At 42.3% G+C, this 24,306-nt stretch overlaps 1 protein-coding gene and 1 long non-coding RNA gene across 5 annotated transcripts in view; one reads left to right on the top strand and one right to left on the bottom strand.

The window, feature by feature from the left end:
• Positions 1-10,653: 10,653 nt before the first annotated feature.
• On the bottom strand, positions 10,654-24,211 carry LOC103106462 (uncharacterized). 2 transcript variants are annotated; one of them, XR_473198.3, is made up of 4 exons: positions 23,797-24,211; positions 23,154-23,267; positions 13,143-13,222; positions 10,654-12,437 (listed from the first exon to the last, which is right to left on the bottom strand). It is a non-coding gene; the product is annotated as an uncharacterized LOC103106462 (long non-coding RNA). The 2 variants fall into 2 exon arrangements; XR_008912352.1 differs by having other exon boundaries at positions 13,143-13,216; positions 23,797-24,209.
• The window catches only part of WDR86 (WD repeat domain 86), a 65,430-nt gene continuing 64,265 nt past the window's right edge, over positions 23,142-24,306 (top strand). The window contains exon 1 of one of the 3 annotated variants that reach the window (XM_016426249.2): positions 23,142-23,247. The gene's annotated coding sequence lies outside the window, so the exon portion shown is untranslated. Of the gene's footprint in view, positions 23,248-23,783; positions 23,804-24,199; positions 24,222-24,306 lie in introns of those variants that run through there. The other 2 variants (XM_016426250.2, XM_016426252.2) reach the window with 2 other exon arrangements.

Here is a 24,306-nt window from a genome sequence, read left to right as displayed (position 1 = left end):
CCCCAAAAAAAGAGCTGGAGGACTGGAAAAGGTCTCCTAGAGGAAGTACAATCTGACTTGAGTCTTGAAGGAAATTAAAGACACTAAGAGGTGGAGATGAGGGGCCAGAACAATCCAAGAATAGGGGACCATCGGGTACAAATACAAAGAGAACAGGGGAGTCAAGTATCAGAGGAATCTGTATCAAAGAACATGTGCAGTTTGGACACTCGGTCTCTAAAAGGTTCACCATCACTGGACTAGCCGATCTCTAAGGTTTCTTCCAGTTCTAACATTCCATGATTCCAAGATCCCTCTTTCTGCTTGGGTGGGGAAGAAGAGAGATTCTGTATCAGAGGAATCAGTATCAAAGAACATGTGGAAGGGAGTAAAATATAAGAAGACCAAAAAGGTAGGAAGAGGCCAAGGTGTAAAGTTTTAAATGACAAAAAGAGGACTTCCTATGTGATTCTGAAGATGAATGGAAGAAAGTCACTGGAGCTCACAGAGCTGAAGGAGGGTGGCATAATCTGGTCAGAGCTACACTATAGAAATATAACCTGGGCAGCTGAATGGAGAATAGATTGGACCTGAGGGAGACTAGAGATAGAAAGACCAGTTAGAAGACCAGATTAGGTTGGATGAGAGGGAATGAACTAAACATTGGTACTCTTTGAATGAAAAGAATTAGATTCCAGTGTCTTGGGATCTCTCTACAGTCCACTGCCTACCAGCCAATCTGTTACCTCAACCAACTATTGTTTTATTATTGTTGTTGTTGTTTTTGGTCCAGACTTGTGATTTCTTTAGTGTGGGGAGTTGTTCCATCAATGTAGCTACAGTCTTAAAGAGCTGCCTCAGTCTCTGAGAAGGAGAAATGATTTGCCTGGGGTATATTTCAGAACCTGGACTTGATCAAACCTAGGTCTTTTGGATACCAGATGGGCTCTTCTATCTGCTAAGCCATAAAGATGCTTGTTTTTATTGTTTTCTTTCATGTACTATATATGGGATAAAACAACCATATAGTAGGCAATGGAGTCCTGACCTTGAATTCAGGTTCCATCTCTGATATATACTGGCCAGGTGACCCTGAAAATAATTTAACCTCTAGGCAATTCTCTAAGACTCTAAGTTACTAAAAACAAATATTACTCCTCATTGGTAGGGGTAGTTTTCTTGCTAGGAGGTCTTTATTTATACCAATGAAATATCATTTCTCATCCAAAAAACACTGTCCTTGGTATGGACATCTGGTCAGCAAATAACAGACATAAACCTTGTTTGGGGCATCCCTGTCCAATGTGTGGAAGAGCCCCTGAAAAGACATTTCATTCCTTGAGGCTAAAGAAGACTTCAAGAGGCCAAAGTTGTGCCCTGGTGCCTTTTTTTTTTTAAAACCCTTACCTGCCATCTTGGAATCAATACTGTGTATTGGTTCCAAGGCAAAAGAGTGGTAAGGGCTATGCATTGGGGGTTAAGTGACTTGCCCAGGGTCATACAGCTGGGAAGTGTCTGAGGCCAGATTTGAACCTAGGACCTCCCATCTCTAGGCCTGGCTCTCAATCCACTGAGCTACCCAGCTTCCCCCTCCCCCCAGTGCCCATTTTTTAAAAAAAGTATATTTTAATGGGGATGGGACCTTTCTGTCCTAATAAGATTTAAAGTGAAGATACTCCTAGGAAAAGTAACACACAGACAGTAAGTGGTTAAGTTGTTATTCCTTGCCTCAGGCTATCCAGGAAGACCATTGCGTCAATGCTAAGATGAGGGTATCCAATATCCTTCAGAATGAGATTTCATAGGGCCAACATAAACTGACCAGAACTGTATGGACAAAGATAGATTGAGCTCTTTTGGTCACTGCAATAGTGAAGGAATTGCTGAATAGCTAAAGATACATTGTGTTCCTCCAGAAGAAAAGGGTTTAGTAATTAAGGGAGGATTATTTCATGGGATGAGAAGTCAGTTAAGTAGAAAAGAGGTTTAACATTAGTTATAGAGGAAGAATCTTGAGTTTTTGCAGAAAAGATGAACTTACAGATTAGCAATGGGTTATTTCTTACCCTCTTAAACAGAAGACTCACAGGCTAGTGTTCCATGTTCTTCATCGTTTCTTTATGAGGTGGTTGGACCAGCTCTGTGTTGGCAAACCTATGGCATATGTGCAAGAGCTTACCAGAGGGAGCTGCTCCCCTCCCCCTCTCCACGCTTGCCAGAGGACATTTCCCCCAACACATTTCCCCCTCTGCCCAGCAGTTCAATGGGAACTCTTCCTCCTTCCCCTGTCTGGGAGTGAGTGAGGGTTGGAGTTTAGGCACTCAGTCTCTAAAAGGTTCACCATCACTGAACTAGCTAATCTCTAAGGTCTCTTCCAGTTCTAACAATCCATGATTCCATGGTCCCTCTTTCTCCTTGGGTGGGGAAGAAGAGAAATTCTGTATGCACTAGAGCTGAGCCCTTCTCCTATTAAATAAGAATCTACAGCCTTTGAACATTGGTAGAACCTTCCAGAGCCTACATGCTTTTGCTTGCCCAGCTGGTGACTCAGGCAAGGTTACCTCCACAACCCAATGAGCATAAGAGGATGACTTGATTGAAGCTTGGCCTAGTTTTTAATAGGATGAGACAAGCAGGTCAGATTTTATTTGGAAAATAGCAAGTGTTTTCAAAGACTCTCAACTGATCCTTGTCATAAAATCATCTTTAAAAATGTATTATTGACTTTTTCCTGCTGTATTGAGGCATTTCTGTAAATATTTACTTTCTTCTCCTCTTTTGATTGATTGAACTCCCTTATTAAAAGAAAAAACTGCTCAAAAACACCTGATCCAGCAACTCCATCCAAATGAGGTTTCTTTATTAAAGAAGCAGACTTTTCTCCATCTGTTGCTACATCTTGTCTGCAAGAGTGAAGATGAAAATGGGACACCCTTGATTCTTAGGCTCCCCCCCAAATCCTAACAGGTTTCCCCAAATGTGCAGGGTCATAATCATTTCAGGTAAGTTTATTTTCTGACCCAAGCTTTAAAAAAAACCAACTCAACAACTCCTATCACCTGATGAACCACCAGTGTCTGACCCTCTTCATAGCATTAACTCAGTTCATAAATAGTGATGATCTCTAGAACTTTATTCACTCAAGTTATAATATCAGAACTGTAACTAGCCCAGGGTAGTTGGGGCTTTCCTTCAGGATGCTTAAGGGGTGTAAACTCAAAATTTCTCAGACATTATGAATGTTAGGGGTTTCCCCCATTGGGGAATCTTCTACTTAAAAAAATTCCCTAGCAGATAGTGAGAATTCTACTTGAATGTGAGGGCTCCTTGCCTTGGGAATATCCCTACTCCACCCTACTTAGGACTGCTTTAGGACAGAGAGCTCCTTGAGAACAATGAAAGTGCTTTGATCCATGCTTATGGAAGGGACAGGAAGTTCTTTGAGTCATGACTGTTTTAGAATTGATACAATGGGATACTAAGTACCTATAAAGGTGGGGCAACTTGTAAACTACTTAAACCTAAAAGGGTGATAACTTATTCAGAGGTTTTTTCTTAATGAAATTTGTCGACATAGCAGCATTTTTTCCTGACTTACTAAAGAGATTAAAACTACTCAGCTGTGAATTCAAAATGGGCGGTCCTTTAGAAACATCTCCAGTGATTGGTAGATGTAAGGACTTAGGGGAGGTGACAGAGGAGATTTTGCCCTTAAAAATAAGAGCTCAGAGAAGAGCAAGAGATCTCGATTTCTGACTCTCATTCTGAAGGAGAGCTCCTTGAGGAGCTTCTCTGAGAGGCTCCGTCCCTCAGGGGTAGGAGCTCTGGAGGCTCTTGAGAGAGGCCCTTTGAAACAATCTCTGGCTGGAAGACTTTTTGAGGAAGGATGCTGGCCTGGTATTACTAGAATCCTTGTTTAGTCAGACCTTGTGGTGAGTGTTAAAAAACTGACTGATTTCTAGACTCAGGTCTAGGCCATATTGGCTTGAGGCCCTTCATACTTATTCCTTTCTTACTCTCTCTCTCTTTCTTTGATTACTCATTGTATTGTTAATTAAAATCTCTATAAAACCAATTGACTTGGGTATTTGAATAATTGGGAATATTTCCCTGGCGACCACCTTATATTAGATTTTAAAACCCAAGACACTGTAGTGAAACATATTTCTGCGGTCAAATTTACTCACCCTCTCTTATATCTATCACAATTTATATCTTCCACTATTTTAATCACTACAGTTTAAGAACTCAACCATTTTAAATCTCACAGGGGGAAATTATTTCACATGTCTGTGCCTTGTCTTCAGTTCTCCATTAGCCTTCATGCAGGATGATTGTTCATGGTGGGAGGATTCTTCTAAGCCTCTAACCAAAGAGTGCCATCTTGGTCTTGGTCCTGGTCCTTCTCTCTCAGGACCTTTTTCTCTACTACAAAGAGGCCCCAGTCTTTGTACACTTGGGAACAGTCTATCCCCAATCTTAGCATGACTCTAACCCTAGATGGACTCTCCTCCATGCCACCATGCTCATGATATGCTTTCCTCCCACCCCCACAGCTAAATTCATCCCAGGATACAATCATTCCTAGTTATAGCTCTCTGTAGTGGAGATGTTTTAAATTTCTAAAGCATTTTCAGCTTTCCAATCAGTTAACTGAAATCACTTTCACATCTATTGAAAACCTTAGCCTAGGAGGCAAGAGATCCATTGGATTCTAGTTCCAGGATGCCCATAAAGTAGTGGTATGACCCGAGTTAAGTCACTTTGTCTTTTAGGAACCCAGTTTCCTCTTATATACTTGGATGGGTTAGTCCTAAAATTCTTTCCAACTTTTAATAGTATGAGATTCTATGATCTTAGTTGACCCTAAGCATAGCCCTCTGCAGTAGATATGGCAAATGTCACTTTGTCTATATTATAAATGAGGAAACTGAGTCACAGAAAAATAAAGTGACTTGTCAAGATCCCCCAGAATGTGGTTATCAGAGATGGGCCTGGAACCTAGGCCTCTTGAGTCCAGGACTTTTCTAAGCCTGTGATCTCATGGTTTCGTCCAAACTTTTCATCAGTGCTTAGGTGCCAAGGAATTGAGATGACTTATTAAACATTAATATTTCATGAATATATATTAGGTTCCTCCCTGACCTCCTTCTCTCCCCTGTCCCCAGCTCCTGTAATCTGTCTGCAAATCAGCATTTGTCTGGAAGGAAGAAAAATAAGATTCCCGGCAGAGCGTGGAAAGTGTTTTGCAGACTGGGTTATAATTTATCTGTAGTCAGTCCAGGGGGTCGGTGTACTGGGGCCAGGGCAGTGAACGCCTTCGGACATGAGTGGCCATACCCACAGATGTTTCAAATAGCTCTGCTGAGGGCTCTGTGGTTTGGGAAATTGGGAATTTTGCAAACTTCGTTTCATTGGCATTCTCAGTACATCTATCTCCCCATCCTTAGAGGCCCCCCTCCCCATTACACACACACACACACACACACACACCACTGTCACTCCTTCCTCTGTCTTCTCCCTCCAACTGCCTTGAAAAAGGCTTTTTTGAGGGTTGGGGTTCAGGAGCAAACTGACCACGGGAAAAGCATTCCCTTTGTTATCTCTTTCAATTATTCCTCCCTTCTGACAATAAATACCATGATCAGAAACAGAGAAGGCCAGAGCAAAGTGTACAATCCAAGGGACCATAAGGAGGAGTTCACACTAATTTCCCTTCTTAGGATGCCAACTACCTTTCCCATTCAGTCAACAATCATTTATTAAACATTTTCTGTGTTGTGTATGAGACATTGGTGAACATACACACATATGCATACTTATGTGTGTATAAGTATATGTGTGTGGAGAAAGGGAGAGAGGGGAGAGAGAGGGAAGGAAAGGGAGAGAGAGACAAAGAAAGAGAGAGAGAGAGAAGAAAAGGGAGAGAGAGGAAGAGAGAGAGAGAGGGAGGGAGGGGAAGGGAGGAGGGGGAGAAAAAGAGAGGTAGAGAGAAAGGAGGAGAGAGAGAGAAGAAAAGGGAGAGAGAGGAAAAAAGAAGGAGGGAAAGAGAGGAAGGGAGAAGGAGGGGGAGAAAAAGAGAGGGAAAGAGAAAGGAGGAGGAGACGGTGGAGGAGGAGGAGAGAGAGAGAGGAGACAGAAAGAAAGAGAGAGAAGAAAAGGGATAGAGAGGGAAGGAGAGAAGGGAAGGGAGAAGGAGGGGGAGAAAAAGAGAGGTAGAGAGAAAGGAGGAGGAGGAAAGAGAGAGAGAGAGAGAGAGAGAGAGAGAGAGAGAGAGAGAGAGAGAGAGAGAGAAAGAGAGAGAGAGAGAGAAGAATAGCCCATACTAAATGGCTTGAGAAAATTTCAAAAGAAGCTTTCACTTTCACTGAGTGGGGGGAAGGAGACTTTAGGAAGGCTTCTTGAAAGAAGTGGTGCCTGAGCATCTCCAGAAAGGTAAGGACGTATAGTACTAGAAAAAATGATAACAAAACTCATCTGGAAGAACAAAAGGTCAAGAATATCAAGGGAACTAATGGAAAAAATGTGAAGAAAGGTGACCTGGCAATACCAAATCCTAAACTGTACTCTAAAGCAGTGATCATCCAAACAATCTGCTACTGGCTAAGAGACAGAAGATCAATGGAAGAGACTAGGGGTAAATGGCCTTAGCAATCTGGTGTTTGATAAACCCCGAAATTCCAGCTTTGGGGACAAGAACTCACTATTTGGCAAAAACTGTTGGGAAAATTGGGAAAGAGTATGGGAGAGATTAGGTTTAGATCAACATCTCATACCCTACACCAAGATAAGGTCAAAATGAGTATATGGTTTAAATATAAAGAGTGATATCTAAATACATTAGGGCAACATAGAATGACAGATCTATGGAAAAGGGAAGCATTTATGATCAAGCAAGAGATAGAAAATATTCCAAGATATACAATAAATAATTTGGATTATTTTAAAGTTTTTGTACAAACAAAACCAATGCAACCAACGTTAAAAGGGAAGCAACAAAGTACACACAAAAAAATACTTATAACAAATTTCTCTTTCCCCTGCACCACAGATGCCTCTTTTTCTTTTTTAATCAATAAACAAAAGTCATAAAATAATTAGATTGGCTGGTCTCAAACCCTGTAAGGAATGGTGCTGAGTTCATGTACAATCCCTATTCTTGTAGCACTGTGTTGGAGTTGGCTGTAAAGCCCATGCTTAAAGGAGTGACTGCACCATTTTGGGGGGCATCTGGAAAGTTTCTAGAATGAGTGAAAACAGATGTTGCCAGGTCAAACTCCATGATCCTCTCTCCTAATGGCAAAGAAAAACATCTCCAACCAAGTTGTCTTAGTCAGATATGGCCAGAAGCCTTTGATGGGGGAAGGGGTGTGCATTTGTGTGACTGCACAACACTTACTGAGATGCTGGGGAGGGAAGAGAGTTCTGTGACTTTCTAAGCACTAATGGCCATCAATTTGTTTTCACCGTCTCTGGTCAGGGTCAGGTATAGAATCAGTGGTCCAATCTCTCTAGTCCTTTGTCTAGAGGATGGGTTTTAGAATGTTCCATGAGGCAATATTGAGAGGGCTAGCACCTACCTAGCTACCTAGCTGTCCTAACACATTACTTTTATGACTTTGGACACTTTTCTCTGGGTCTGAATTTCCTATTTGCAGAAAGAGGTTAAACAAGATGATATCCAAGAGCCTTTCTGGGTAGCTAGGTGGTGCACAGGGTAGAATGTCAGGTCTGGAGTCAAGAAGACCTGAGTTCAAATCTAGCCTCAGGCACTTACTAGCCGTGTGACCCTGGACAAGTCACTTAACCCTATTTGCCTCAGTTTCCTCATCTGTCAAATGAACTGGAGAAGGAAATGGCAAGCTATTCAGTATCATCATCATGACCAAATGGGGTCATGAAGAATTGGACACAACTAAACAACAAGAAGACCCTTTCCAGTGCCTAATTTTATGAGCCTATGAAAATACACGTACTCCTGGGAGAGGGAGGGCAGGGACTCATGGTCACCCTGAGAGTTATGAATTAATTTTTTAATAGAGCAGTAAGAGTGCCTGGAGTAAGCAGCATGAAATGGGGCACAGGACAAGTAGAATAAAAGATGCCCTTCGTTGCTATTGGGGAGGCCACTTCCCAAGGGGTAGCGGAATATTGGGCAGCTTCCCATTTTAACTAATTAATCTTGTTAACTAGGCACTGAGCCAGCTAGGTGATAACCTGGATAAAACACTCGGGAAAATCTGAGTTCAAATCCAACCTCAGACACTAGCTGCATGACCCTGCATAAGTCACTGTACCTCTGTTTCCTCAATTTCCACATCTATAAAATGGGGATGATAATAGCACCTACCTCTCAGGGTTGTTGTGAGGATCGAAGGAGCTAAAAATTGTCATGTGCTTAGCACGATGCCAGAAACATTGTAAGTGCTATAAAATAAGGGTAGCTATTATTTTTGTTATCTAGGCACTGAGTTCAGTTCATTTGATGCTGCAGAAACTCAAGTGTAGGTTACACAATGGGACAAAGCTCTCGTCACCCAGGGCTAGTTATGGCTCAGCTTTCCCCAGAGGGGAGCAAAGCCTTTCTCTAAGCAAGTTTTTTTGGGGGGGAAAAGGCAAGTTCACTGACCCATGATGTCCCCAAGGCCAAGAGTCAAGTTAGAGTCTGGAAGGGGAGGAAAAGGGGCAGAAAGAGGAGGCAGGGGCTGTTGGGATCCAAATCTGCTTAACTTCACAGTTTTGCAGAAGCCTAGCCCTCCACATGAACTCCAGTGGAGGAATCCTCCTTTGATGTGTGGTGGGGCATTGTTTCCCCTTTGGGTTTGGAACTTCCCAGTCCTGGGGCAGGAACAGAAGCATCCCAGCTAGAAGCAGTGGCACTGAATACATCTTCAAGGAAGAGTGGTTTGGGGGCTATTTTGGGAGGCAGGGGGATAGGATGTCACTGGCTGTGGAGGAGGTGCCAGGTCAGGATAATGGGAGCAAAGTTTTAGACCCATTTTGAAAGTTGCTTAAGAAACTGGACTCCTTTTGCCCAATTAATTCCTCGACATTTCTCTGGGGCTGCCGGGAAAAGCCTGTGGGGAGGTGAAGAGGAAATTCCAGGTGATGGGATGATCTCCAGCTGGATTCCATCCTCTGCTGACATGGCCACAGTGAGACACCAACTCCAAGAGAGATCAGGACCATTTGGGACCGATGGATGCCAATCAGGGGCTGCCAGCCCTTTGGCCATTCCCCATCCCTCAACCCTAGACCGGGTTGTAAGTGTGTCATGACTTTTGACCTCTAAGCTGAGCTCCCAAGCCAGAACCCCTTGGCGTCTCTGTGGCTTGGAAGGGAAATAGTTTCCAAGGGGAAGAGGAGGCCAGCGTTCCAAGACGGTTGCCAAGAGTGGCCAGTTCAAAGGGGATTTTCTTGGCATGAGGCTGTGGTTTCCGGCTTCTGAACCCAGCTTGCTGTTGATCCTGAGTGTGATTAGAGAGGACGGTGCCCACTGGGACCCCAAGCGAGAAGCTGATGATACAGAGGAGAAGAGGAAGAGGAGAATGCATCAAGAGCTTTTCATCTTCCCGTCCTCATGGCTTGTGGTGAGTATTCCATCCCCCAGTTAACCCCCTAGGAAGATGTCTGTTCCTTCCTCCCTCTTCTGGATGGCTACAGTACTTAGAGCTGGACTGTATAAGCTGAATTTTATTATATGCTTCACCTCTCTATTATGATAGGGATGATAGAAAGAATTAAAAATGCTAAAATTCACCCTCCAGAGGCAGTGTGGCATGGTGGGTGGAGAACTGCTTTTTGACCCAGTATGGTTGGAATTCCAGTTCCACCTGTGACACAGTGACTATGTGACTTGTGGCCTGTCATGTAACTTCTCAATGTTCTAGAGAATCTATTATAGAGTCTAAGTTGCAGAGAGGATGCTGACCTGCATTGGTAAAATTGGTGAATTTGCTCACTGGGGAGTTCCCAATGCCAGTGAAATCATAGGTCCACTCCTGTTCCTATTCTTACCCTTAAAAATAATATGGAGCCAGGGCAGCTGGGTGGCTTGGTGGATTGAGAGGCAGACTGAGAGACAAGGTAATCCTGGGTTCAAATCTAGCCTCAGATTCTTCCTAGCTGCATGACCCTGGTCAAATCACTTAATCCCTATTGTGTAGCTCTTACTGCTCTTCTGCCTTGGAACCAATATACAGTATTGATTCTAAGATGGAAGGTAAGAGATTAAATATTAATAATAATAGGGGGCAGCTGGGTTGCTCAGTGGAGTAAGAGCCAGGTCCAGAGAAAGAAGGTCCTGGGTTCAAATCTGGCCTCAGACACTACCTGACTATGTGATCCTAGGCAAGTCACTTAACCTCCATTGCCTAGCCTTTACTGTTCTTCTGCCTTGGAACCAATTTATTTTAAGATGGAAGGTAAGGGTATAAAAAAAAATAATAGCATAGAGTCTTCATGGAACCTTAGAAATGTTAGTTGGAAAGGACCTTAAAGACCATCTAGTCCCTAATTTTGCAAACAAGGATACTGAGGCTCAGAGAACAGAAGTTCTGTTCAAAGTCACACAGCCAATGAGCAGCAGAGGCAGGACTAGAATATGGGTGTCCTGACCCCCATGCCTGGTATGTTTCCAACTACACCATCACCTTTCTTAGGAAGGCATTGTAAATCTTGAAATTTCTCAGACTTGTGAATGTTAAAAATTTCCACATTGAGGAATCCTCCATTGGAACAAATTCCCTACTGGGAAACATTCCCCATTTTGATGTGAGAACTCGCCAGGATCAGAAATGGGAGGACCTCTACTCCACCCGTACTTAAGACTGCTTTAGGGGAGAAAACTCCTTGCTAAGCAATGAAAGTACTTGGACCCATGCTTATAATAAGGCAAGGAGTTCTTTGAGCCATGCCTGTTTTTTAGAATTGATACAATGAGATGCTAGGTACCTAAAAGGGTCAGGCAAGTTTTCTCTTAATGAGATTAGTTGACTCAGCTGTGTTTTCACTGGTTCAGACTTACTGAGGAGATTAGTCGACTTAGCAGGAATTCAGATGGGCAGTCCTTTGGAAACCATCTACAGTGATTGGTAGATGTAAGGACTTAGGGGAGGTGACATAGGAGAAAAACCCCTATATAAGAAAAAGCAGAATCTCTTGAGAAAAAAATCCTTTTGGAGGATCTTGGATGAGGATCGCTTGGGAAGAATCTCTTGAGAGAGGCTCTGGAGAAGGGAAGCTCTTGGAGGACAATCTCTAAGGAGGTCTTGCTGGAGCTCCTCTGAGGGGACTCTGTCCCTCTGGAGGCTCTGGAGAGAGGCCCTTTGGAACAGTCTCTGGCAGGAAGGCTCTTTAAGGAGGACTCTGGCTGGAACTCTCTCTGGTGAAATCAGCTGAGATGGAGCTGGCCTGGTGTCACTAGAATCCTTGCTTAGACATACCTTGTGGTGAGTATTAAAAGTCTGACTGACTGATCTCTCTCTCTTAAGACTCAGGTCTAGGCCATGTTGGCTTAAGGCCCTTCATACTTATTTCCTTTTTCTCTCTTTCTCTCTTTTCTTTAATTCCACATTTGTATTAATTAAAATCTCTATAAAACCCAGTTGACTTGGGTATTTGAATAATTGGGAATATTTCCCTGGCGACCACCTTATATTTGATTTAAAAACCAAGACACTGTAGTGAAACATATTTTCTGCAGTCAAATTTACTCACCCTCTCTTATATCTATCACAATTTATATTTTCCACCATTTTAACTCACTACAGTTTACAACATCACTCTTTTAACTGTTACAGTTTAAGGCCTTCAACCATTTTAAATCTAACAGCATCATATAATTGTTTTGGTTACCATTAAAAATATGTTTCACATAACATAGCATGTAACTTAACAATAATATAATACAGATGAGTTGTTTTGAATGTATACTGTTATAATAAATATGCTTATCCAAGAGAAACAAATCTTCACATTAGTAATTTCCCCCAATCCTTTTCCCCCGCCCTCTCCCAGAAAGCAGGTAATAAGACATGAGTTGTACATATATTATCATGTAGCACATATTTCCCTAGAATTTTTAAACTTTGGGGGTTTTACTTTGGGCTCTTTAATAACTTAAGCTGTAGAAATGATTAAAAATGGATTGGAATAATTGATAGAAGAGCAAAGATTTTGTTTTTTTTTTTTCTTAGCCAATACATATGACAGGAGCAGGGGAAGTTGGTCAAGGCAATCCTTACTCAGTTTGGGAGTTCAAGCATCACCATGTTCTTGGTGCTCTCCTTTAGCAACGCAGAGAACTCTTGACAGTGAGCTGCTTGGGACTCAGAAGAACAAATTCTTGTTGGAAAACTGTCCCCGGTCCATGGTCTCCAAAACCAAACAGAGATTTCTTTGGTTTCCTTTTGTGGCCTTCACAAAACAGTCAAGAATTCAGCACATCAATCTAGATTCTGGGAGAAAGAAAACTCTCTTCAGAGCCTGAAATAGCTACGGTGGGTCAGAAACACACAAGAGCTCTCTATATGCCAGCTCCCAGTGTCTGAGGTCTGGAGACTAGATTTCCTTGTTTCTGAGAGTTAATTTTGCCAGCCTAAGTGATGGCAGCAGTCAAGGCACTGACAGAGTTCCTGTAGAAGCACACAGCTTACATATCTTCATACTCAACTTTGGAGGAGAGATCCTAAAAATGGACTTTCCTTGTTAAAGAGATGGTAGCAGCAGGGGCAGCCAGGTAGCACAGTGGATAGAACACCAGGACTGGAGTTGGGAGGACCTGGGTTCAAATTTGACCTCAGATACTTTTTCACTGTGTGATTCAGGGCAAGTCACTTAGCCCCAGTTGCCTAGACTTTGTCTTCCTTCCATCTTAAAACTGATACTAAGGGTTTGAGAGAAAGGAAGGTTTGAAGAGACAGAGACAGAAACAGAGAGACAGAGACAGAGACAAAGAGAGACAGAGAAAGAGGGAGAGGGAGAAGAGAGAGAGAGAGAGAGAGAGAGAGAGAGAGAGAGAGAGAGAGAGAGAGAGAGAGAGAGAGAGAGAGAGAGAGAGAAGCACAGCCTAGGCACTGAGAGATCTTGGAAGCATGTTATATCAGAAATGGACAAGTGAATGCATGCTTAGTCTGAGATGGAGTTTCCATTTAGGGGTTTACCTTATAGAGAATCCAAGGTCTGAGAATTTGGAAAGTGGATCTTGCAGAGAGAGCAGAGGCTTTCTTCATGCAGCCTGCCTCTTGGAGAAAGAAGAATGTTATCAACATAGTTCCTGAGCAGTAACCCATTTGAAGAGCAAAGCCAATGCATTCTTCCAATGTACAGTTTTGAGAGGAAGAGGATTATTTGTTCAGCAGCCTCTAAAGCATTGTTTACTTCTGAGAGAGAGTCTAAACCAGTGGATGGCAATAGGAGTCTGGGGGGGACTGGTTTGGATGCTGTGGGAAAAGGAAACTCAGAGGGATGTGACAGGGTTGCCCTGAAAGCAATCCCAACTTTCATTCTATTCTGGGGGGAGCTGGCGATGCCCTTTCATTACCCTGTTTTTGTATTCTTTTATGAATGCTGCTAGTCCTTTCCATTTTTTCTGTGGGAAAAATAAAGACAGCCCATAGCTAATTTACATTTGCCCCTTTGGGTTCCTGTAAAAGAACTAGAGACCCTTATACACATATTTGAGGAAACTTAGATATGAGCTATTCCATGAGTAAATTAAGAAATTTTCTTGGAATAACTCCAGGTAGGGACAAGCCAAGAAGAGAAAAATGACCCTCTTGGGGTTAGCCTTCAGGATTGAACTTGTTTTGTGTGAACCCAAAGGTTTCATGGGGGAATCCTAAGGCATGTTGGGGTCTCATCTAAGATGTGAGGCATTGACTTCCAATTAACTCCAATCCCTTTTTACCTAATCCCTTTTTTAAAAACTTAGCTTCTGGAAACAACAAATTGGGAAAAAATCTTCATAGAAACCTCTGACAAAGGTTTAATTACTCAAATTTATAAAGAGCTAAATCAATTGTACAAAAAATCAAGCCATTCTCCAATTGATAAATGGGCAAGAGACATGAACAGGCAGTTCTCAGATAAAGAAATCAAAACTATTAATAAGCACATGAAAACGTGTTCTAAATCTCTTATAATCAGAGAGATACAAATCAACGCAACTCTGAGGTATCACCTCACACCTAGCAGATTGGCTAACATGACAGCTATGGAAAGTAACGAATGCTGGAGGGGATGTGACAAAGTCGGGACATTAATGCATTGCTGGTGGAGTTGTGAATTGATCCAACCATTCTGGAGGGCAATTTGGAACTATGCCCAAAGGGCGACAAAAGAATATCTACCCTTTGATCCAGCCATAGCTCTGCTGGGTTTGTACCCCAAAGAGATAATGGACAAAAAGACTTGTACAAAAATATTCATAGCTGCGCTCTTTGTGATGGCCAAAAATTGGAAAACGAGGGGATGCCCATCAATTGGGGAATGGCTGAACAAATTGTGGTATCTGTTGGTGATGGAATACTATTGTGCTAAAAGGAATAATAAAGTGGAGGAGTTCCATGGAGACTGGAACAACCTCCAGGAAGTGATGCAGAGCGACAGGAGCAGAACCAGGAGAACATTGTACACAGAGACTAATACACTGTGGTGTAATCGAACGTAATGGACTTCTCCATTAGTGGCAATGCAATGTCCCTGAACAATCTGCAGGGATCTAGGAGAAAAAACACTATTCATAACCAGAGGACAAACTGTGTGAGTAGAAACACTGAGGAAAAGCAATTGCCTGACTACAGCGGTTGAGGGGACATGACAGAGGAGAGACTCTAAACGAAACTCTAATGCAAATATTAACAACATGGAAATGGGTTCGAATCAAGAACACATGTGACACCCAGTGGAATCATGCATCGGCTATGGGGCGTGGGAGCGAGAAAAAGAAAATGATCTTTGTCTTTAATGAATAATGCTTGGAAATGACAAATAAAATATTATTTAAAAAAAATAAAATAAAATAAAAAAACTTACCTTCTGTCTTGGAATCAATATTATATATTAGTTTCAAGGCAGAAGAGAAGTAAGGGCTAAGCAATAGGAGTTAAGTGGCTTACCAAGGTCACACAAATAGGAAGTATCGGAGGCCAGGTTTGAACCCAGGACCTCCTGTCTCTAGGTCTAGCTCTATATCCAGTAAGCAACTTAATTGTCCCTCTTTTTCTTTTATAAAAAATTTGGTATTGTCAGTTGTTCGTTTTGCTTTTTTCTTCTTTTCATTTTTTTTTGAGTTGGGACAGACCCTTATACACAAGGAGTTTACCTGTTATCAGAACCAAAAGAAACCTCAGTGATCACTTACTCCCTTTCATTTTATAGATCAGGAAACTAAGGTCCTAAGTGGGAATAGCTTGCCCAAAGTCAGACATCCTAAAATGGAAATAAGTATGTTAACCTAGCTACATTTTGTCTTAAGCCTCCATGTTGTGATTAATTAGTTGTTATGTGAGGGTTTTTTTTGGTAATAATATTTGTGAATAGCCTGGAAATGATATGTGTATTCTAAAAATCTGACAAATAACCACTAATAACATGTATGTTTCTTTTTTTAACTCTTACTTGCCATCTTAGAATCAATACTATGTATTCATTCAAAGACACAAGAGAAGTAAGAGCTAGGCATTGGAGGTTAAGTGACTTGCCCAGGGTCACACTGCTAGGAAGTGTCTGAGATCAGATTTGAACCCAGGACCTCCCCTCTCTTGGCCTGACTCTCAATCCACTACCTTGCTGCCTCCAACATATATATTTCCCAAATCTGGTAAATAATTCCTTGGCCAGAAACAAAAACCCACCAGAAATCCCAGCCATCACTCAGAGATTAGAGCATCTCATGTTCTTTCAAAAGCAATGTGATCACGGGAATGCCACCTCAGAGAGTGATCCACAGCCCTAGCTGGACAGTGGTATCAGACTGGCATACCAGGACCTTTAGGAAGCTAGTTGGCTGTTTCTTCCTGGAGGGCTTGATGTTTATATTATTCAATAGATAATTATGATTGTTGATGAATAAAGAATGGCTGCATGCACTGATGAGTGTGCACCTAATTTAGTGTTTCTTTACACTCACTGATATATGCAATGACAAATCAGTTTGGCATCCATGCAACATTTCACACCCTGTAAATGGTGAAACCAGGACTCAAATCTAAATCTAAATCTCTGCCTTTAAGTTCAGAGTTCTTCTCTCGACAATGTAAGTTAAGAAGCAAGGTGGTAAGGGTAAGAACATGGGAGCAAAAGTAAGAAAAACTGGGTACCTGGGTCCCCATGTCTTTTTTCTGTAAAATGAAGGCATTAGACTAGAATCCTGAGCTTCAAGGCTTAACTCATAGATCCCTGGTTGGCTTGGAAAAGGGTTCTACCCAATTTAACAAACATTGTTAAGTGCCTATGAGCAGAGGATGCTTAATCCTTTCTCTTTCTCCATCCTTCCCTGTTCTTCCCACAGTGAAGACTGTTCACTTTTCTAGAGTTCAATGAAGGAAGGGCATACAATACTAGCATACATTGTTATAAGGCTTTGGGCTGTGTCTAACAGCACCTTGAAAACCCTCCTCAAATTCAGAGAAACATGAGCAGACTTATATGAACGGATACAGAGTGAAGAAAGCAGATCCATGGGAAGTGTTCCACACAATCACTATAACAATGTAACCGAAAAGGTAAATAAAATTAAATTGAATATTATGGAACATAACCAAGATTTGATCTAGAGAATAGTTGAGCAAAATGAAACTCTCTTCCTTGATAACATAGGCATGAGATTATGGGCATGGAATATTAGACACATTGTCAAATGCAGATGATTTGTCGATTTTTACTGAACTGCCTTTTTGAAAATTTAAAAACACCTTCCTTTTTAATCATTGTTATAAGGGAGTGCTCAATATAAAATATTCAGAAATGAATGATGTAAAATTTCCCTGCTGTTGTCTGAAATGGAACCATTAGAGTATTATTTGTAGATTCAATCCAGGATGCATGAATCTATAATTGAATGCCTATTGGGTTCAGATAGCTCGAGATATGAATCCCCAAACAAAAACAATTCCTTCCCTCGAGGACCTTGTTTCCCAGGAAGAGGATGCAATATACACACAAATAACTTACAAGACAAGCAAGTTCAAAGTCTTGAAGTTTCAGGATTTGAGCAATCTCAGATGATTCAGGAGTGTCTGTACTTGAAGCAGTTTCAAGCCTCTCTCTGTCTCTGACTCTGTCTCTGGTTCTCTGCTCTCTGTGTCTGTGTCTCTCTGTCTCTGTCTGTCTGTCTGTCTGTCTGTGTGTCTCTGACTCTGTCTCTGTCTCTGTCTCTATCTCTGTGTGTCTCTCTCTCTTTCTTTCCCTCTCTCTCTCTCTGTCTCTGTCTGTCTCTGTCTCTCTGTCTCTGTGTCTCTCTCTGTCTCTGTGTCTCTGTGTCTCTCTCTGTGTCTCTGTGTCTCTCTCTCTGTCTCTCTCTGTCTCTGTCTCTCTCTGTCTCTCTCTGTCTCTCTCTGTCTCTCTGTCTCTCTGTCTCTGTCTCTCTCTGTCTCTCTCTGTCTCTCTGTCTCTGTCTTTGTCTCTGTCTCTGTCTCTCTCTCTCTCTCTCTCTCTCCTGAGTTCCAAAGCTTTCTTGAGATAGCTCCAGGTGACACAGAAGGTCCAAAAGGAAGATGGGGATTAGAAGAAAGAAAAAAAAGAAAGAGGGTAAAAGAACCATTTTAATCTCTGAAATTTGGTGAAATATACTGAAGGAAGCTGTCTGTAGGCAAGGAAGAAAAGTAGTTTACCCTCATTCAGACCAAGTAAAAGTGGAGCATGGGAGGTGGCACAGAGAGGTTCTACTGTCACTGGTATTATTTATACTTTGGTCTGAATTTAAGTTGAGGTCTTCTCTTTCTCAGGTACAAATGAATTTTAATCCCTTTTTCTGGTTGTAGAATAAAAGATTTTGTTCCCTATTCAGGCATCAAGGGTCAGGAGAAGAGAAAGCCTAGGAGAGAGAGTAGAGAAACCTTGCAGACCCTGAGACAAAAGCACAAAAGTGACCAATCACTGCCATGGGTCATCCTGCCCCTCTACCTAAGGGACTTATACTTGAAACCCTCCTTGGCTGAGTTGGCATGAGAGAGTCCTCCAAGTCAGCTTTCTGGGGGTGCTCACACCCTGTTCTCTACATAGAACACTGTCTGGAATGTTTGCCAGCTATTGTGGGAATTCATTTCTATTTCTTTTGTTCTCTGAAAGCCCATCCCTTCCCATCTTGTAACATTTCCCAGATCTAGACAAACCACAAGTTGACCTATTCCTGGGATGAGAGGCTGTGGGCAGGGCCAGGTCCCTGAAGGAATAAGACAATGGAAGTACCATGTGGAAGTCAGCAAACTAAGGGCAATGAAGCCTCTTAAATCAGGAAAGAGAGTTTGAGGGAGAGAGAGAATATACAGAAGGAGGTCAGCATCAATTTATATGGTACATTAAGGTTTATAAAACACAAAGGCAACAACTCTAATAGTGCAAATATTATTATTCCCATTCCTCAGATGATGATAATAGAGACTCAGCCAACTTTCTCATTATTACACAGTTAGTTATAACATTACAATAACTTGAACTCAGGCCTCCAGTTTAAACACCAGACTCTTTCCCCCACACCAGCACACTCCATTATGAGTAGTAGCAAATGCTGCAGAGAGATCAGAAAGGAAAAAGACTTGAAATGACCATTTAATTTGGCTATTAGGATTGCACATGAGTTTCACTGGAATGGAAACTGGCAAGAAAACTAAGGAGAAAATAAGTCGTAAGACAGTATACATCCTTAGTGGCTTTCAGGTGAGAGAAAAGCCTTATGGGTATTCCAAAGGAGAGGAGATGGATAGATGTTCCAACTGAGGAATGTTCTCAAATAGTAAGAGGTTGTGTCCTTAAACTCCAGGTTAACTTTTAATTTCTAGAAAATTTCTTGAAGGTACTATTAAAGGGCTTGTTTGTAAACATTTTGGGAGTGAGGAGAGGGGCAGCTAGGTGACTCTGTGGATAGAGAGCCATGCCTGAAGATGGGAGGTCCTGGATTCAGATTTGACCTCAGATACTTCCTAGGCAATGTGACTCTGGGCAAGTCACTTAACACCCCCCTCAACTCTACAATTGCCTAACTCTGATTAATATTCTGCTTTGGGAATACTTGGTATCCATTCTAAGACAGAAGGTAAGAGTTTTGTAAAAAAAAGAATGAGGAAAGATTTAATTAATAGAATCATGCCGGACTAAGGCATTTCCCACCTTTTTTTTTTTTAACCCTTATCATCTGTCTTAGAATCAATACTATGTATTGGTTCCAAGGCAGATGAGTGGTAAGGGATAGGCAATGGGGGTTAAGTGACTTTGCCCACGGTCACACATCTGGGAAGTGTTTGAGACCAAATTTGAACCCAGGACCTCCAGTCTCTAGACTCTCAAACCACTGAGCTACCTAACTGCTCACTAATGTCATTTCCTTTTGCTGACAGTGTTACTAAATTGAGAGGTCAGAGAAAACTTCTTTGCATGTATCAGTTGTAGATACAGATACATAGATTCATAGACAGAACTATGAATATATATCCATATATACCTCAAAGAGGTAGTGTACCTTGATTTAAGCATGACATTTGGCAAGGTATCTCATACTTTTTTGAGTCCTTTTTTCAGTCATGTGTGACTCTTCATGGCCCCATTTGGGGTTTTCTTGGAAGAGATACTGGAGTGGTTTTGCTATTTCATTCTCTAGCTCATTTTACAGATGAAGAAACTGAGACCAACATGGTTAAGCAACTTGTCCAGGCTCACACAGCTAGTATCTGAGGCCACATTTGCTCTGATGCCTTCCTGACTCCATTTCTAAGTAAAAAATACAATTGAACCCAGGTAGTGTTAATATGTGGTTTTCCAAGTCAATATGCTGTCTGTAGGGCTCCTTAAGGAATGGTTTAGTGACCCCATTTCTATTTGAGTTTGACACCCCTGCACCCTACCACGCTGCCTCTATCTACTGCATCACTTAGCTGCCTACGTGTCTGTATCTCTTCTGTCCGTCCTGTTCTCTCTACTCACACTCTAACTTTGAAAGCAGTGAGAACTATGATCAAACCAACGGCAATTCCATTCATAATTCCTGAGCACTGATGAGGAAACATACTATTCATTAAAGAGAAATGATGTCTTTAGGTGCCGAGGTTTATATGTATGTGTATATATACACATATGTGTGTGTGCATACAGGTGTGTGTAAAATTACGATTGGATTGTAATCATTTTTATGTGAAGCCTTTCTTGAACTTTGGGGTTTGAGGGTCAGCTAGCTTCCAAATAATTTACTCCCAAGCCTCAAGACATCTCTTTGAGCTGACTTTTATTACAGATGGGGTGGAGACCCACTCCTTATTTATCTGTAAACAGATATCTCCTGTCTCCTAGGTAATGAAGTCAGCAGGCTACAGACACCATTTGGGGCTTCCAGGACCCAGCGACCTGTAAAGGAGGAAGGGGATATGTTGACTTCCTCTAAGACCCATCTCTTCCTCTGGCAAAGTAATGAAGGAGAAGCTGTGGGTCTCTAAGTCCACTTCCTTCATGGCTATTTGCCAATCAGGATGTCTTGGAAGGGGAGGGAACTGGATGATGAGGTCATAAGGGATATATAAGATGGGCATCAGAGTTCAGTCTTTTTCTTTTACTCTCTCTCTCTTTGGTTGTGCTTGCTTTTCTGCCTCAGTTGATCTTGTTGCCCATTTGATTTATGGTAGGAGTTCACTGGCTACTTTAGATTTTCTTGGGTGATCAGTTAATAAATAATTCTAAAATTAAGAAATATTGCCTCCCAAGAATTTCAGTAGTTATATACACACACACAATTTATATAGTCACTGAGGATGGCTATATATATATATATTGCCTTATTATACATATTTGTTAAACTCGTTTTATAGATGAGTAAATTGAGGGAAGAAAAGGAGGAAAAGAATGAGAAAGGAAGGGAAGGAAAAAATAAAATATTTATTAAATATCTATTATGTGCCAAGCACTGTGTTAAACATGTAATAAATATTATCTCTGAGGTAGAAGTAGGCTTAGAACCCTCTCTAAGACCCTTTCTTTGACACCATAAGCAGACCACTTTTAGAAGTGGAAGGGATTCTAAACATCCTCTAGTTTCTAGTCCAATCTTATTTTACAAGTGGGGAAACTAACATAAAGAGAGAAGTGATTTGCTTCTGGTCATGAAGCTAACATAGACATGAACACAGGACTAAGAAAACTTTCTGACTCCCCCTTTTTTTTCTATCATGCCATTGTTTTTTATCCTTCCTTTCCCCTCAAGTCCTTGTCAATTGATACAAACATTTGCTCCTCTGAAGTATCCTTAAATTCCTGTTCTAGTGTTAATTCAATTCAGTTCAACATTTATTAATCACTAGAACTAAAATATAGTATAAAGATGAAACAAAAGAAACTTCTATCTGTCTTGGAGTTTACAATTTAGTGAAGTTAGGGTAGGAATAAGACAAATATGCAGCTGACTATATAAGTGAAAAGAAGGCCAAACAGTGTTTGGTATGAGAATGTGCGTTTATATATTTATATAATACATATTTAATATATATAACATACATATATGTATATACATATACATATATATACATATATATATATATAGAGAGAGAGAGAGAGAGAGAGAGAGAGAGAGAGAGAGACACTTATATCTGGAGGAATCAGGAAAGAATTTATGGAGACTGTGGCACCTGACCTATCCTTGAAGGAAGGGAGAAGGATTCACCAGGGATACCATTTAAGGCATAATAGGGGGAGGTTAGGGGGGGAAGGGAGAGACATAGTATGGGAAAGGATAGAATGAAATCAGGGAAAGTGAATGAAATCCAGGAAGGTGAATGAAATCTGGGAGGACTTCAAAAGGCTGCAAATATAGACTGGGGCAAGATTATGGATTTTAGACCAAGGAGTTTGCATTTTAACAATAAACTACAGAGGACCTTGAAAACCCCATTTTAAAAAATTAGGTTAGTAATACACAATCAGATTTGTGCATTTGGAAGTTTTCTTTAGCAAATGTGTGAAGGATGGATTGGAAAGAGGAAAAGCTAAAAGCAAAGAGAGACTATCAGATTAGAGGGCCTTGGTCTAGACAAGAAGTAAATAAGGTCCTCTATTAGAGTGATGGCAGTATGGATGGCAAAAATGGAAAGGGGGATTATATATTATTATATAAAAGATATGGTGGAGGGTTAATCTTATCTCATCAACAATATTGTAAACTCCCACAAGATCGAGATCATGCCCTTTGTTTGCCCATTGCACTTAGCAAGGGATAGGCACATTTTTTTTTAACCTTTACCTTCTGTCTTAGAATCAATACTGTTCATTGGTACCAAGGCAGAAGAAAGGTAAGGACTGGCCATTGGGGCTAAATGACTTGCCCAGGGTCACACAGCTGGGAAGTACCTGAGATCACATTTGAACCCAGGTCCTCTTGTCTCTAGGTCTGGATCTCTGTCCATTAGCCACCTAGATGCCCCACAGGTGCCTTTTAATAAAGACTTGTTGAGTAATTCCTCTTCCCTTTTAAGTTCCTTATGTGCCAGGTAAACTTCAGTAACCAATAGGACCTTGACGTAAGAGGTCTGGGCATCTTCTTTAGGGGAGAGAGGTTAGCTTAGTCATTTGATGGAATCATCAAAGGCTCTTCTCTACTTTATAGACTTTGGAGAAAGACTAAAAAGGATTTGGGGAAATCTTGCTACCTTTAGGACCTAGAGGGATCCTAAAGCGAATGGGTCAATTCCTCCCCACCTATCCCCTCCCCCTTCCTTCATCCTCCCCTGCCTGCGGGATTGATGGACTGAGGCTCTGAGCTCCCGTACCGCTCCTCTAATGAGAAACTGGGGAAAGAAGCTCTGGGAGAGGGTTCAAGTGCCCGGATTTGGGGATTCCTGCAGAGACCTCAGCGGGCAGATCAAATTGAGCTTAAAGACTTGGGGGATGGGGGTAGTAAAGGGAGAGGGGAAAGAGGGGAGGAGGAGGAGCAGCCGCGGGGGGTGGGGTGTGGGGTGGGGGAAGGTCTAACAAAGGACCTGGGTGCCAGGAGCTCCTTCTTGATTGCTGCTTTCTAGACAAGCCTGTATGCCGACCAGTCTTAGGCACTGCTCTGCTGGTCCTGTGGCTAAAGTAAGCGCCCCAAATCCTCCCTGGAAAGGAGAAACTTAACAGTCAATCTGGGCTAGGGGTGGGAAGGCCAGTGGAGATCATCAGGTCCTGGGGTTCCCAACGTGTGGTTTAGGAACCCCGGGAGGGGGGGGGTCCGAGAGCCTTTCAAAGGGTCAGCGAAGTCAAAGTTTTTCATAACAATACTAAAACGTTTTCTTTTAGAATGCAGCAAACATAAAACTATATAACCCATAAAAACTATGGGGGGTGGGGAGGGCGCCTCAACATTTTTAGAGTAGACCCTAAAGTTGTCTTAGAGACGAGATTCAGAAATATGCTTGCAGTGACATCCCCAAGGTCACAGCGACGAGTGGTTCCCTCCCTCCATCGCAATCTCCCCCCCCGCCCCCCGCAAGTGGAGAGTTCAAATTGTATGAATCCCCAAACTGTCTCGGGGCACCTCACCATTCGGGACTTAAGTCTCATTTTAGGGAAGGTAAAGAGGGGATCAGTTTCTCTCTGGAAGCAAGTCTAAGTCTAAGGACAAGCTTTTTCTCTGCTGTTCCCCACCTTCCCAGTAAGAGCCCCGGGTCTGGTTAGGGTAAACGTAGGTGTACAGATATATGTGCGAACATGGGTGTCTGTTGCTCGATCTCAGGCTGACCGGCCCCCTCCACCGGCTCCCCTGGGGAGGAGGGGGTGTGGTTAGGTTTGAGTCAGTTTAGAAGCCTAAGGAGGGGTGGCTTTCTCCCCCTCCCCCGGGACGGGAGAACTGACCACCCCCTTCCGCCTTCCTCTCCCCTCCCCTCCGGGCCTTTGGGGAAGGTGAGGGGGTTGGGGCTCTGCGTGGAGTCCGGGCTGGAGTGGCCTGGAGAGGGTCGGGGCGGTTGGGGAAAGTTTCCACGTGGAGCCTTCCTTAGGCGAGGGGCGGGGAGAGAAGGCTAGAGCGTAGAAAGGAGCGGTGGCGGAGGGGGTGATTGGGGGTAGGGGCAAAGGTGAGTTAAGGCCAGCGCCGGGCGAAGAGGAAGGCGTGGGGGGGCGGGGAGGAATTAGGTCCCCAGTGGAGGCTGAGAACAGCGA

Source organism: Monodelphis domestica, chromosome 5 (genome assembly GCF_027887165.1).
Source record: "Monodelphis domestica isolate mMonDom1 chromosome 5, mMonDom1.pri, whole genome shotgun sequence".
NCBI lineage: Eukaryota > Metazoa > Chordata > Mammalia > Didelphimorphia > Didelphidae > Monodelphis > Monodelphis domestica.
The sequence above is the reverse complement of the archived record's forward strand: the minus strand, read 5'-3'. Positions and strand labels throughout refer to the sequence as shown.